General features: G+C 40.6%; 1 protein-coding gene across 1 annotated transcript in view; it reads right to left on the minus strand.

Annotated features, from left to right (window-relative positions):
* NALCN (sodium leak channel, non-selective) overlaps window positions 1-8,308 on the minus strand; it is a 222,972-nt gene extending 214,664 nt beyond the window's left edge. The window contains exon 1 of the mRNA XM_056500515.1: window positions 7,993-8,308. The gene's annotated coding sequence lies outside the window, so the exon portion shown is untranslated. The remainder of the gene's footprint in view (window positions 1-7,992) is intronic.
* Window positions 8,309-12,244: the final 3,936 nt, after the last annotated feature.

Below are 12,244 nucleotides of genomic sequence, written 5' to 3' on the forward strand. Positions count from 1 at the left end.
TGGTAAATGTAAACCCTTAATCTTATTCCAAGTCCCTCAAAGTCTACCCCTGCTGTTTTCTCTTTCAGATTCAAGAGGTCAGTTCCTGTCTATGTAAAACCAAGTCTAAACCATTGGTCTTTGTACAAACCACACAGTAACAGGGCTGAGATCTTGTACTAATTCCCAGCTGGAGAAGCTGACATTATGCAATAACTGATTTTTTAAAAACAAACAGAAATAATACAAAGGCACAAAATAAGAGACAGCTTCTAACATCTATATTCATTTTAAATGGTCATTCACAGCAACCCTAGCATAAATGAAACCGATAAGATGCTACTAAAAAATGCAAATACTATAAAATTAATATTATGTATTAATAACCCTTCTCCAACAAATGAAGAATGAAATAATATTCACAGAGGTTGCATGCTTTCTCCATGTTCATGCTCATGCTTCATGTCCCCACTACTGTTTTCTCCTCTTTAGAACTTTTTTTTTTTCCATTTTCTCCTATTTATCTCCCAGTTTAATGGATTGACCTTTTTTTTCTACTTAGACCAAAGTACCAGAAATGCTTCAAGTCTCAGAGCTGCTGGTGTGCCATTTGAGGTTATGAAACCTTAAAATGGCTTCATTTAGCAGAGTGATAAGAAGTTACTGCAATGCCTTGGGAGCTGCATTTCTCAAAACCTTAGGGCGAAAAAACACTGCCTAAAATGTTTCTTACAAGTATGTTCTTTTGGACATTGTTAATCAGTTAAATAAAAAAATCATAATTTTATGTTTACTATTTCTGGTAATGGCTATTACTGTGCTCTAGTTAGCTTTTAAGAAAAGATTTAGGAACAAACACATAATTAATAAGACAAGTGCAATCGGTAATTATGAGAAAATATTCAGGATATGAAAAACTGATATTTTTGTTTACCACTTACTGATTTTTATTTTTATTTTTAATAAAAGATGGTCTAAACAACAAGCTATGTCCATTTGGGTAAGCATGCAAATAATTATCAACAGTCTATTAGAAAGCCTATGTTGTTTTCATGCTTTTCTCAGTATTGCTTATTTATATTTGATGCGTAGGAAGATTAGCCATACCCTTCTAATAAAATTCCCATTTATCCTTTTACCCAGTGCCTCTTTGTTTGTTCAAGGAATTTTTAATTGGTCCAGGCACAGAAAATAACATGAACTTTAGATGTTCATAATAAATGTCCATAATGGATTCAGTTCACATACTTAAGTCATAGAAATCACAGAATAGTCTGAGTTGGAAGGGACCCAGAAGGATCATCAAGTCCAACTCTTAAGTGAATAGGTCATATAGACATCAAACCCACAGCCTTGGCATTACTAGCACCATGCTCTAACCAACTCAGCTAATCAGTATTGTGACTAAATAGATAAGAATTCTTAAGAGGTACCTTTGAAAAAAACAAATCTCCATGTATATAAAACCAAAAGGAATGGAGGAAATGTTTTGGAACATAAGAAACAACTTGTTTTCTTCTCTACATGAAATGCCAGAAATTAACATAAAAAATTCAGAATGAAGATGACAAACCAATAATATTTTGTAAATGGTCTTTAGCAAGATTATTCAAAATATAGCACAGCTGCTTTCAAGCTTTTATGCAGCTTTTTTTGCTGTTCTCACTACTTTTATTTTACCATGGAAAACATGCTTTTTCCATGTGCTGTAGTTTTGGACTCTGCCATGCATGTAAAGAATTTTAGCCCTCGGACTATTAATCCCTTTTGCACTTGTTTCTTCAGGGAAGAACCAGCTGAAGGATGAAGAGAAGGGAAGCTGCACGAGCTCCTTCCAGCACGTGAGACGCAGCGAGCAGAGCACCAAGCTGTGCTAATGGGGAGGTGTAGTCCTCCCTAACCCCGGTACAAATGCACCCCTGCAGTTCCTGCATTGATTCCGACACACGTCATTAGGTCTTTCTCTGATCGCAACCTGTGATTAATGTGAAAGCCTTAGTACGTTCCCTGGGATGGATTTCTAGCTGCAGTGTTTTTAAGACATACTGGGTGCAGGGCAAAGACAGGCTTTAAGACAGGAAAATATAATGGAGTTTTGAGGCTACAACCATTTCTCATTTCTTTGGAGTACTTTCCTTATAGTAGCAATGAAAATTCACATTGCAGGTATCAACCTTTTCAGGGACCAACACAGTGTCTTCTGAATTTCTCCTCTATTTTTAGAAGCAAAGGCAAATTAAAAGTAATAAAACTAAACCGAAAATTACACTGAGCCCCTTCAGATCCATTAGGGAAGCCTTGTTCTCTTCCTTTCTATCTCTGAACTTGCAGGCATGTTCTGCAACCTCTACACTTTCTAAACCACCCTCACCCACTAAATTTGCAGCTTCTGCTGAAATGAAAGTATGCCAGGACAACGGCTGGGAAGAACATAAGACCCACTGCACACATCAGAAAAAAAAAAGCCAGAAGAAGGTATAACCCAGTTTGCAATATTCCCACTGAGTGCAAGATACTCCTTCTGATGGAAATATGCAGTTCCTAAAAAAATCAAAAGCCAAATTTTAAAAAGTAGCTAATCCTCCACAAAATCAAAAGCTGAGAAATCTGAGTCTCGTTTATAAAGCAAGCTGTATATAGCATAATCTGCTCAAAAGATCTCTATCACAAAGTCAGGAAAACATGATTATAATGGCTCTGGCTGACAAAGAAGGCAGCTGAAAAAAAGACTTCACAGAAATATAAACATGAAATCAAAGCAGATATTTCTACCTACAACTTAGAGAGAGTTCAAAAATCAGACAAATCCTTGGAATCGGCAATGTCTGACTTCCAACACAATTTTTTCTCATTGCCTATTGACTTTGTCACCTGAGATCATGTGAGCACTGCCTGCAGGTCCTCTAAAGGCAGGCCACCTATAAGTACTCTCTTCAATTTCCCTCTTCTTTGAAAAAGTCAAATCCGCTTCCAACTTCTTCCAGAGCAGAGACACAGAAAGTGGCACACACCTCAAGACAATAATTACAGATGTGAGAGCTAAAATGTGTGACAGGAAGATGATGTGAGCACCCATACACATAGCATGATAACAAAACCCCATTTCCATACTATACATTTTAAAATCCCCAAAGTACAGGTTACCTTAAAAAAATTGATTGCTCTTATCTTCAACATGCATTACATTATCACAGGAAAAACACAAGTTCCCATTCTTTCATCAATAGCCTTCTCCTTTCCTTCTTTGCAAGTTGATACTGTTTCTCTATTGCCTGCTCCTTGCTGGTTCTTCCATCCCTTATTCTGGTTATAGGTACAGTTAAATGGCATCTCAGTATTTGTTTTCATGTAGCAAAAATCTGAAGTGAGCAAGTTGCATACACAACAATACAGATATATTTTTTACAAGGGTAAAGACAGAATTCCAGTGGATACAATGACATGGCACATGCCACCATGGATGCTATTTACTCATAACTAATTTCAAGTAAGAGCTTACTTCAGTACTTTTTCACTGTGTGGTATCATTAGTGTATCTGATTAAATGTTCTGAAAGATATCTTTGTTATGTTAAGCATAATATACTGCTAATAACTGCCCAGACTTTAGTATTTATTAAAAAGCTGTTTCCTCACAAAGAAGGTACTGAAGGAAATATTCTAAAAATCAGTTACATTCACATTTTCAAATAATTTGGATACAGGCAGGAAAGAACGATTGATGATATCTTGTACTTACTAACAGGATCCCAGACCAAAAATACCAGGACTGGGGTTCACTACTGAGAAAGGTTTAAAATTGCTTGAGGCTGGCAATGTAAGAACATCTAGTCTGAAAACAGACAGGTGTTCAGACTTCAGCTCTTTGCTTGCAACTCATTTCCTATGTTTTGCCTTATTATTGACTAATGACAATGCTCTTACAATATTTACTTCTTACATATAAATTCTTCTCAGATGTTGCCAAAATAATTCTCAGCAAGCAGAACCAAATATCTCATTGCATACAAAGGCAGATCTCTTGTGAGTCAGATATCTTGTCTACTGCTGTTGTCACATAATGTTGTTCTTTCTACTTTAACCTTTCTAACATCTGCAATATACAATTTTGAAGAAACTACACATACACGTACATGGTGCAGTGATGCAGCCACAGCTCCCCATGTAACCCAAAGGTGGAACACATCCAAGCATGAAGCAGCTACTTCCCTGTACAAGTAGACAGTTTTGCTTTTCAGTGGAAACCAAGGCACAAGACTGGTGAGCACCCTCCACCTCCCCCTAGCAGGCTGGTTGTTGGCATGACCGATCAACATGATAGCTTTCCAAGTCCTACAATTTCACTGTCAGAATGGCTGATAAAATGCTAAAATGTAATGATGGCCACTGAATGCACAGTAATTATATGTAGAGAAAATACCAATTGCAATGTGTTTCCTTCACAAATACATTTGCACAGTTTAACAGCTGGTTTACTTCAAAAGCTCACTTTGACTGCGGGCCACCTACCATTTGCTGACCTAGGATTGGTCAACTGCAATATAGTCTATATAAATATATGCCAGAACCCATTGATGACAAAAAGACATGTAGCAATGTCCTTAGTAAGTTTCATACTGGAAAAAAAGCCAAATCAGAGAGCAGTGTTCTGGAATTTGCTTTTGCAGCATAACTCATGTCAAGGTGGAAATTGTCTTTAGTCCTTTGTAAACATAAGGGGATAGGCAGTACCAGGTCATTGTTTGAGTGGATTTGAGGAGGAACACATCCTTTCTCTATAGTACCCCACATTCAGTAACATGCTCAAAGTACTGTGGATCAATTTTTAGGTTTTAAAGGAAGGAATGAGTGCATCCTTCCCAGAATGATGCAAGGGTGGAAAGGAGCTTCTCTGTAGGCAGACAGCTGGCAGCATGCCTGCTTAAGTGATTATTTTAATGTTTCTGGGATTTTGTTGTATCATTAATTACATACTAGTATGCCTAGGACCTTGTCTATCCATATTTTCACTATTTAAATACACGAAAATTAAAATAAATGGTGGTTATATTATTTTAATTTGTTACAAATTTTGCTAAAATAATTATTAAAGAAACGGAAATATTCTTTCCTTCCCCAATTCTTCCTTTTCTATCCTTTAAGAAACTGCCAGTAAAAAAAGTTAATGCCTATATATTTTAAACTTGAAATCCTGGAAACAGAATTAGTACTTTTTCTTTTTTTTTTTTTTTTATCGTCTTCCCTTTGAAAAAAACTAATTGATATGCCCTTGCTGCAGGGCAGTTCCTAAAAGTTGCACCAGAACCTCTGTTACTTTAGGTACTGTACATAAAGGCTTTATTTTGAAAGGAAGAAAAAAAAAAAAAAAAGGAAAATTGAGTTGATAGAATCATAAGCCAGCTCACCTCTGCTCTTGTGAGACATCACCTAGGTTCTCCAGGGCCTGCAACACAAGACTTTGATCGCTTGGAATGAGTCTAGAGGAGGCCACAAAGATGGGGTGGAGCACCTCTCCTACAAAGATAGGCTGAGAGAGCTGGAGCTGTTCAGCCTGGATAAAGTTCCAGGGAGACCTTACATCAGTTTTCCAGTACCTACAGGGAGTTACAGGCCCTGGAGAGGGACTTTTCACAAGGATATGTAGTGGTAGGACAAGGGTAAATAAACCTAAGATAAAGGAGGGTAAGTTCAGATTAGATATTAAATAAATTCTTTACTGTGAGGGTGGTGAAGCACAGGAACAGGTTTCCTAGAGAAGCTGTGGATGTCCCATCCCTGTCAGTATCCAAGGCCAGGCTGGATAGAGCTTTGAGCAATCTTGTCTAGTGGAAGTTGTCCCTGCCCACAGCAGTGGGGTTGGAACTAGATGATCTTTAAGGTCCCTTACAACTCAAACCTTTATTTGGTCCTATGACTTCAGAAGGTCTCCAGTCGTACGTCCTGCTCAAGCAGTATCAACTTTCTGCTCAAGTATCAACTCTGGTGACAGCCCAGGCTATTGCAGTTTACTCAGATTACTCCAGTCTGGTCTTGAAACCTCAAACAAAGGAGGTTTTTTGAGCAACTTGTTTCATTACTTGATTGTCTTCACCATGAAGGGGGAAAAATCCACAGAGGCAAAATATGAAAATATCACAGAAAAAAAAGAAAGGAAAAAGAAATTTCCTAGTAGACAATTTGCAACTGTAGTTTAGGACTGGTATTTCACAAAGCAAAGTATTTATCAGTATTTAAATAATCCAGTAGTTGAAATAAAAGAGACTATGGAGGTAATGAAAGGGAAAACAGAGAAAGGTTGAAAGGGAAACAAAATATGATTCAACCTGTAACACCCACATTAGGCTGACTTTGCTCTTTAACCTCAAAAGATTTCATGCTCAAAACCTACAGGAGATCCAACCATGGAAGCATTCTATTAGTAACACACTAAAAATTATTTTTGAATGTAACACCTCTAGTTTACTCATAAGCACATCAGAAATGTTATTTGTAACAAACTGAACTCCTGAATACCTAGGCAGGTGGGGAAAAAACCCAACTTCCCTTCTCATGCCTCAGGAAGACATTCTCATCTGTAGGAGCCTTCTAAGGCTTGGTCCAGCAGCCCATTGCTCCCTACAACACAGTGTGATAGTATTCACCTTCTACTGTGAAAGTTCAAGACACAAAATGTCTTTGACTCAATTTTTAGGTTTGAATGAATGCCATACAGATCTAAATAGTGCTCATGGTATCATCAGTGTCCTAGAGCTGGAAATAAGTCAAATCAGAGTATATTTTATTTCCAGGTGGTATAGCTTAAATGGGAAGGAACTGTGATGGACCACATTTGAGATTAAAATAAAACCGAAGTGCCAAACCAGAAGACTAAAGCATAAATGACATGCCAATTGTTACAATTTTGAAAGTTACCAAGCTCAAAGAGTAAAACACAAAAAAAAAAACCCAAAAAAACCCAACAAAAACCAACCCACAAAACGAAAATAAACCCAACTATTGCTGAAAGTCTCCAAAGGTATACGTTTATACTTGAAGAGAGCTGGAGACTTCTAGCATCCAGTGAGACCAACTCAAAGAAAGGGTCATTTCTCATCCCCTTCCCGAAATTAAGAAACTTCAGCTTTTGTCATTCATGCAGCAGAGCATAGTTCACTGTTAGTATGTATCATTTCTCTGTTGATCACTCAGTGGGTAGGTTGAATGGGGCTGCTGGAGAAGGAAATGAAAACGAACAGGAACAACGAAATGAACCAGGAAATTGATGATGCTTAAGACTAACACAAAAGACTCAAATAGCATTTAGTTAGTGTTTTCTTGGTGTAAATATTTGCCTGGATAAATATTTGCAACAACGGTTAACCTACCAAATCACAGCCGACTGAAATGCCACGTTTGCACGTCAAGGCCATCAGAAAACTAGAAATTTCCTTTCTAGAAATATGTCTCTGGTTTTACTGAGAGCACTTAAATAAAATATGTCAATAACAAAATAAATAAAATAAAATAAAATTAAGTATCGCTCTCTCTATTCGATGTAGGAGCCCCTGACACAGCACGTTAAATAGGTTTAGCCCAGGCCTGGGTACATCGCTCCCTCCACCCACGCCGAGCCCGCAGCCCCAGCGAACAGCTCCCCGAGGGGAGGGGGCTCTCCGCGGCCACCCCGTGCCCATCCGCAGCCACCCGTGAGACGAGTGACCCCCCAGAGGCCCGCCGGCCGCACGGCCCCGCTCTGCCTCGCTGAGGGCTGCCGAGGGCCCGGGGCAAGGCCGGAGCGCCCCCTCCCACCGCGGGGGAGCGCGGCCGGGGCGGGCGATGCGGAGGGCGCCGCCGCCCCTTCCCCCGCCGCCGAGCCAGGCGGGCCTCCGGCCGCGCCCGTCCCTTCCCGGGGAGCCGCCAGCCTTCCCGGCACAGCCGCGGCGGCCGCCGGCAGCCAGGGCTGGGGAGAGGGGCGGGGAGGCGCGGGGCCCCACCGCGCTGCGAGAGCGAGCCGCGCCCGCCGCCTCCGACCTACCGCCAGCATCTCCCTTCATGGCGCGGTCGGGAGCGGCCCCCGCGGCTGTGCGGGTGGTGCGGTGCCGAGCCGGCCTCGCACGCCGCCCTCCCCGCGATGGATCGGGGCGGCGGGGCCCGCCCGGCGGCGGCCGCGCTCAGTCTCTCGGCAACGGCGGCGGGGGCGGGCGGGGAGGGAGCAGGTGCGGAGGAGCCGGTGCCGACAGCGCACGGCGCCTCGGAACGAACAGGCCCCCGCCTTGCTCCAGAGTCCGGCTGGGAGGAGAGGTGGCTCGGCGGCCCCGCTGCCGGGGGTGATCCCCGCGGCGGTTCTCGCCAAGCACCCCACAGCGGCTCGGATCCGTGCCCGCTGCGCCCCAAGCGCAGGAGTGGTTCCCGCACGGGACGGAGCCGCCGGGCGCTCCCTGCGCCGGGCCCGCGCTGCCCCTCTCCCGCAGCAGCGCCGGCCGAGGCGCCGCTCCCTGCGGCACTGCTGGGGGCTTTCGCTTGGGGTTTGCTTTTGGTTTTCGTTCTGCTCTTCAAGTGCTAGGATAGGTTGTTTATTTTTGTAAGAAAGCGTATTTGTACATCTTAGGGCTTCTTTTTAGGGGCAAAGAGCCCCTACTTCACAGGGTGGTCTGGCTAATTTTCAAATTACTGAAAAGCCATGTAAAAGCCCAGTCTTGAGCTCCATAGTGAAATAAATTCACAAAGATATCTTGTTGGCGTAGACAGGGGTCTTTTCCAGCTTAAATGATTCTATGGAAGAGATACCACAAATAAACAGATAAAGAAATACTCGGAAAATTGTTTCCGTATATCAGGTTGGCACATTCTAATCTGTATTGTATCCGCTTGAGCAAATTTTAAAAAAAGTAAATTTGTGTAAAATTTATGTTTAAATGAAACTGGATGATGGGAGATAATGTGAGTCTGTAACTTACTGGAGAGGGTAAAGATGTAGAATAGGATTCAAAAGAGAAAGCCCTTAGCAAAATACCCCAGAAAGCTGAAGGAAAGTGTATGGCATAAACTGATTAGGTTCCTTTAAATTATATCTATTTGATGCTGGCAACCAAAACTAATAAGCCAGTTAGGGAACTGGCCTCAGGATTACAGATGCAGTCCTGCCAGTGCTACTTACATGTATTACCAGCATTAGCAATTCCAGTAAAATTAAGCACCTAATTTTAGTGTTTGCAGTTTTTGATAGCAGTCAGCTGATGTTTCATGAGAAAAAATTTGTAAAGCAAAACAATTTAAGAATAAATGTGCTGACAAATAATACTCTTCCCATTTTGTCTCTTCCTCCCCACTTAACGTTTCATTACTTAGAATAAGTTGCTAGGCAGCATTATGCTGTTGGTGATAGCATCTCATAAATGAAAACTGACAGTTGCAAACAGTGAAATGTTGCAGCTATTGCAGCTATATCTAAACAAAAGAAATCAACATTTGCCAGCAGATGTGACTTTGTGTAACATTTTTTCTATGGATATACTGGCCTCAGAAAAATAATTCTCAATAGAACAATTTTCCAGTTGGAAGGGACCTTAGGAGGCCATCTGGTCTGACTGATCTGCTTAAACCAGGCTCAGAGATGAGATCACACCAGCTTGCTCAGGGCTTTATCCGGTTGGGTTTTGAAAACCTCCCAAGACAGAGACTGCACAGCCTCCCTGGTAAGCCTGTTTCAGTACTGAACTGTCCTCATGCTGAAAGATTTTTTCCTGACATGCACTTGGACGCTCCCTTGTCAGCTGTCTCTCCTCCTTCAATGCAACCTTGGGAATAACCTAGCTTTGTCCTCTTGACAGCTTCCTCATAGAATCTGGCAGAATATTCCTAGGTGCCCCAAACCCATCCTTCCTTCAGGCTGAAAAAGCTCCTTTAGCCTCTCCTCATGGAGCAAGTGCTTCAGTTCCAACTGCCTTGGTGGCCTGCCACTGAATTCACGTATTAGCATCTGTCATGTGTTGGAAGGGGGTTCAAAATGTGCTGCAGTAATTTAGATACCCTTTAATGAGTTCCAAAAAAGAAAGAATTCATTTCCTTACATGTGGTTTATATTATATAGAATACGTGTTTCCTTATGTATTTGGCACTCCTCCTTTTACCTGGTGTCCTATTTGGTAACATACTGTTACTACCTGCCCTGACTCTGTGAAGCACAAGCTGCTAGTGGGGACCCACATTTTCAGCACAAGGCTGGATTCTCTTCTACAGCCTGAGAGCACAACTTGCATCAGGTGATGCTCATGCTGGAAGAAGGGTTTAGCCCTTGATACCTTGATGTAGCTGCCTGTGGGCAAAGGTGAAACAGTACTCTTCCATACATAGAATTGTGCAGATGGTAAAGGTTTCCTGTTTGCAAGAAAAAGCCCTTTCTTACTTTGCTGTGTAACCACAAATTTACTTTCAGATCTGGAACATGAAAAGCAATTATGAATATTTTAGAACTTGAGTGGTGTATAGCAGGCATATGAGGATAAATTGGAAAACTTAGGTGTCTATATAAATTGCTAATATAATTTTGCAAAGAACCTATCAGTCCTTTAAAGTCTGTAACAATATTTAATATTTAGAGCTGAAGTCTGTTTTAATTCTGATTTAGAAAATTCACACTGGCCTGTAAAGCAAGCCATAAACATATAGATAAAGACAGAATTTGGAAGTTAATCTTACAATATTACTTTACAGTAATGTTAAATAGGTCAAAAGAAAAAATACTTCTTAGTAAAAATTTACCTATTATCTCTACAAATCAAGACCAGATAAAGGAATTTCCTTATTCATCCTTCAAACTTCAACACGTTTGAAATTGGCCATGGCAAAATGTCCATTTAAAAGAAAATTTTGGAAAATTCCGGAAGATTTGTGCTGAGAATTCAAGGGGAGAATTCTCAACCTTACTTATAACTTTAATTTCTGTAACATAATCTGCAAAAAGTAAGATCTCCCTGGATTAAAGGTAATTAAAAAAACAAAGTTTCCTAGACCTGCTCACTCCTAAAAAAAATGGGGAATTCAAAGCATCATTTATTTTACATGTTTTCTTACAGAATTTGGATAGCCCTCAAGCCCTGGCTTTACTTCTGAATTTATTTGAACTTTATTTGGTTTATTGTCCTTACTTTCCCTAAGTATCTGTTAAGTAGTTGAAGAGTAATGTAAGCAAACTTTAAAAACTGCCCAAGGAGCTGATCTTATTTGGATTGCCATTGTTGGAATTTGATTTACCACTTATGAAAGAACACAGTGCTTGATCAGATTTTAGACTGTCTGTAATGACTAAAAGAATTCATGAAATATTCATTTTGAAATTATGCTTAAGCTTTTAAAAAAGGTCACAAAATATCATTTAGCAATTTAGAATTAAACTTCAGACACAAAGTAAGATTTAATCATTTTAGCATAGGATACAAGTAAAAAACTGCTAAATTCCTGCCTCTTGCTCTTTAGCCTCAGGGTGTCCAAGTCCTTAGTCATCTTAATGATGGTTAGCACAAAGTTCTCCCATAGTCTGAAGTCCTGCTCTGCACATGCTGAGCAGCACCCTGGTATTATTGGGCCCCCACATGAATCAGATGAGCTGAGCAGCCTAGTTTGCTTCCACCTATCTGCCCTTTATAGCTCTGGCTGGTGGTGGTTTATCTCACAAGTGTGCAACCAGAACAGAAATGGTCACAGAGCAGCATCAGACAAATGGCAGCAAGAGAAACTCAATTAATGTTCATGAGTAACTTTGATTGGGATGGGTTAAAAACTGTCATTCTTGAGTGTCTGTGAACTGTGTCAACATTGATGAACCAGAATAAAGGACACACAGTATGGTTTTCTTAATTTCACACCTTAAGGAGAGACCCAAGTCTGCTACTAACTGTGTGTAGGATTAATTTGCTTTCAGTATGTATGGAGTTCTCAGAAGAAGGGCAATCATGTTTTTTTCTCATGCTTCCTTCTTAATTTCTGTCTCTCCTTCATTTTTGGTTTAACAGCAAGCAGTGCAAGACAGAGCATTGAAACCATGCAAGTTGGTTGCTGTTGCCCTGGAGAATCTGGTGTGCATGTGTTCAGTTTAGGCACCCAACCTGAGTTACTGCAGTTCTGCCCTGAATCAGCATTTATTTTTTTAATTTGCTATCCTTAGGAACAGCTATTTGGTCAAAATGATAATAATTATCTTCATTGTAACTTATTCAGGTAACTAGTTAAAAAGATCACAAATAAAATAGTATTTCCCACTATTCCTGATTTTTTTCAAGATTCCCAGC

The sequence above is a fragment of the Oenanthe melanoleuca genome, chromosome 1 (genome assembly GCF_029582105.1).
Source record: "Oenanthe melanoleuca isolate GR-GAL-2019-014 chromosome 1, OMel1.0, whole genome shotgun sequence".
Classification (NCBI taxonomy): Eukaryota; Metazoa; Chordata; class Aves; order Passeriformes; family Muscicapidae; genus Oenanthe; species Oenanthe melanoleuca.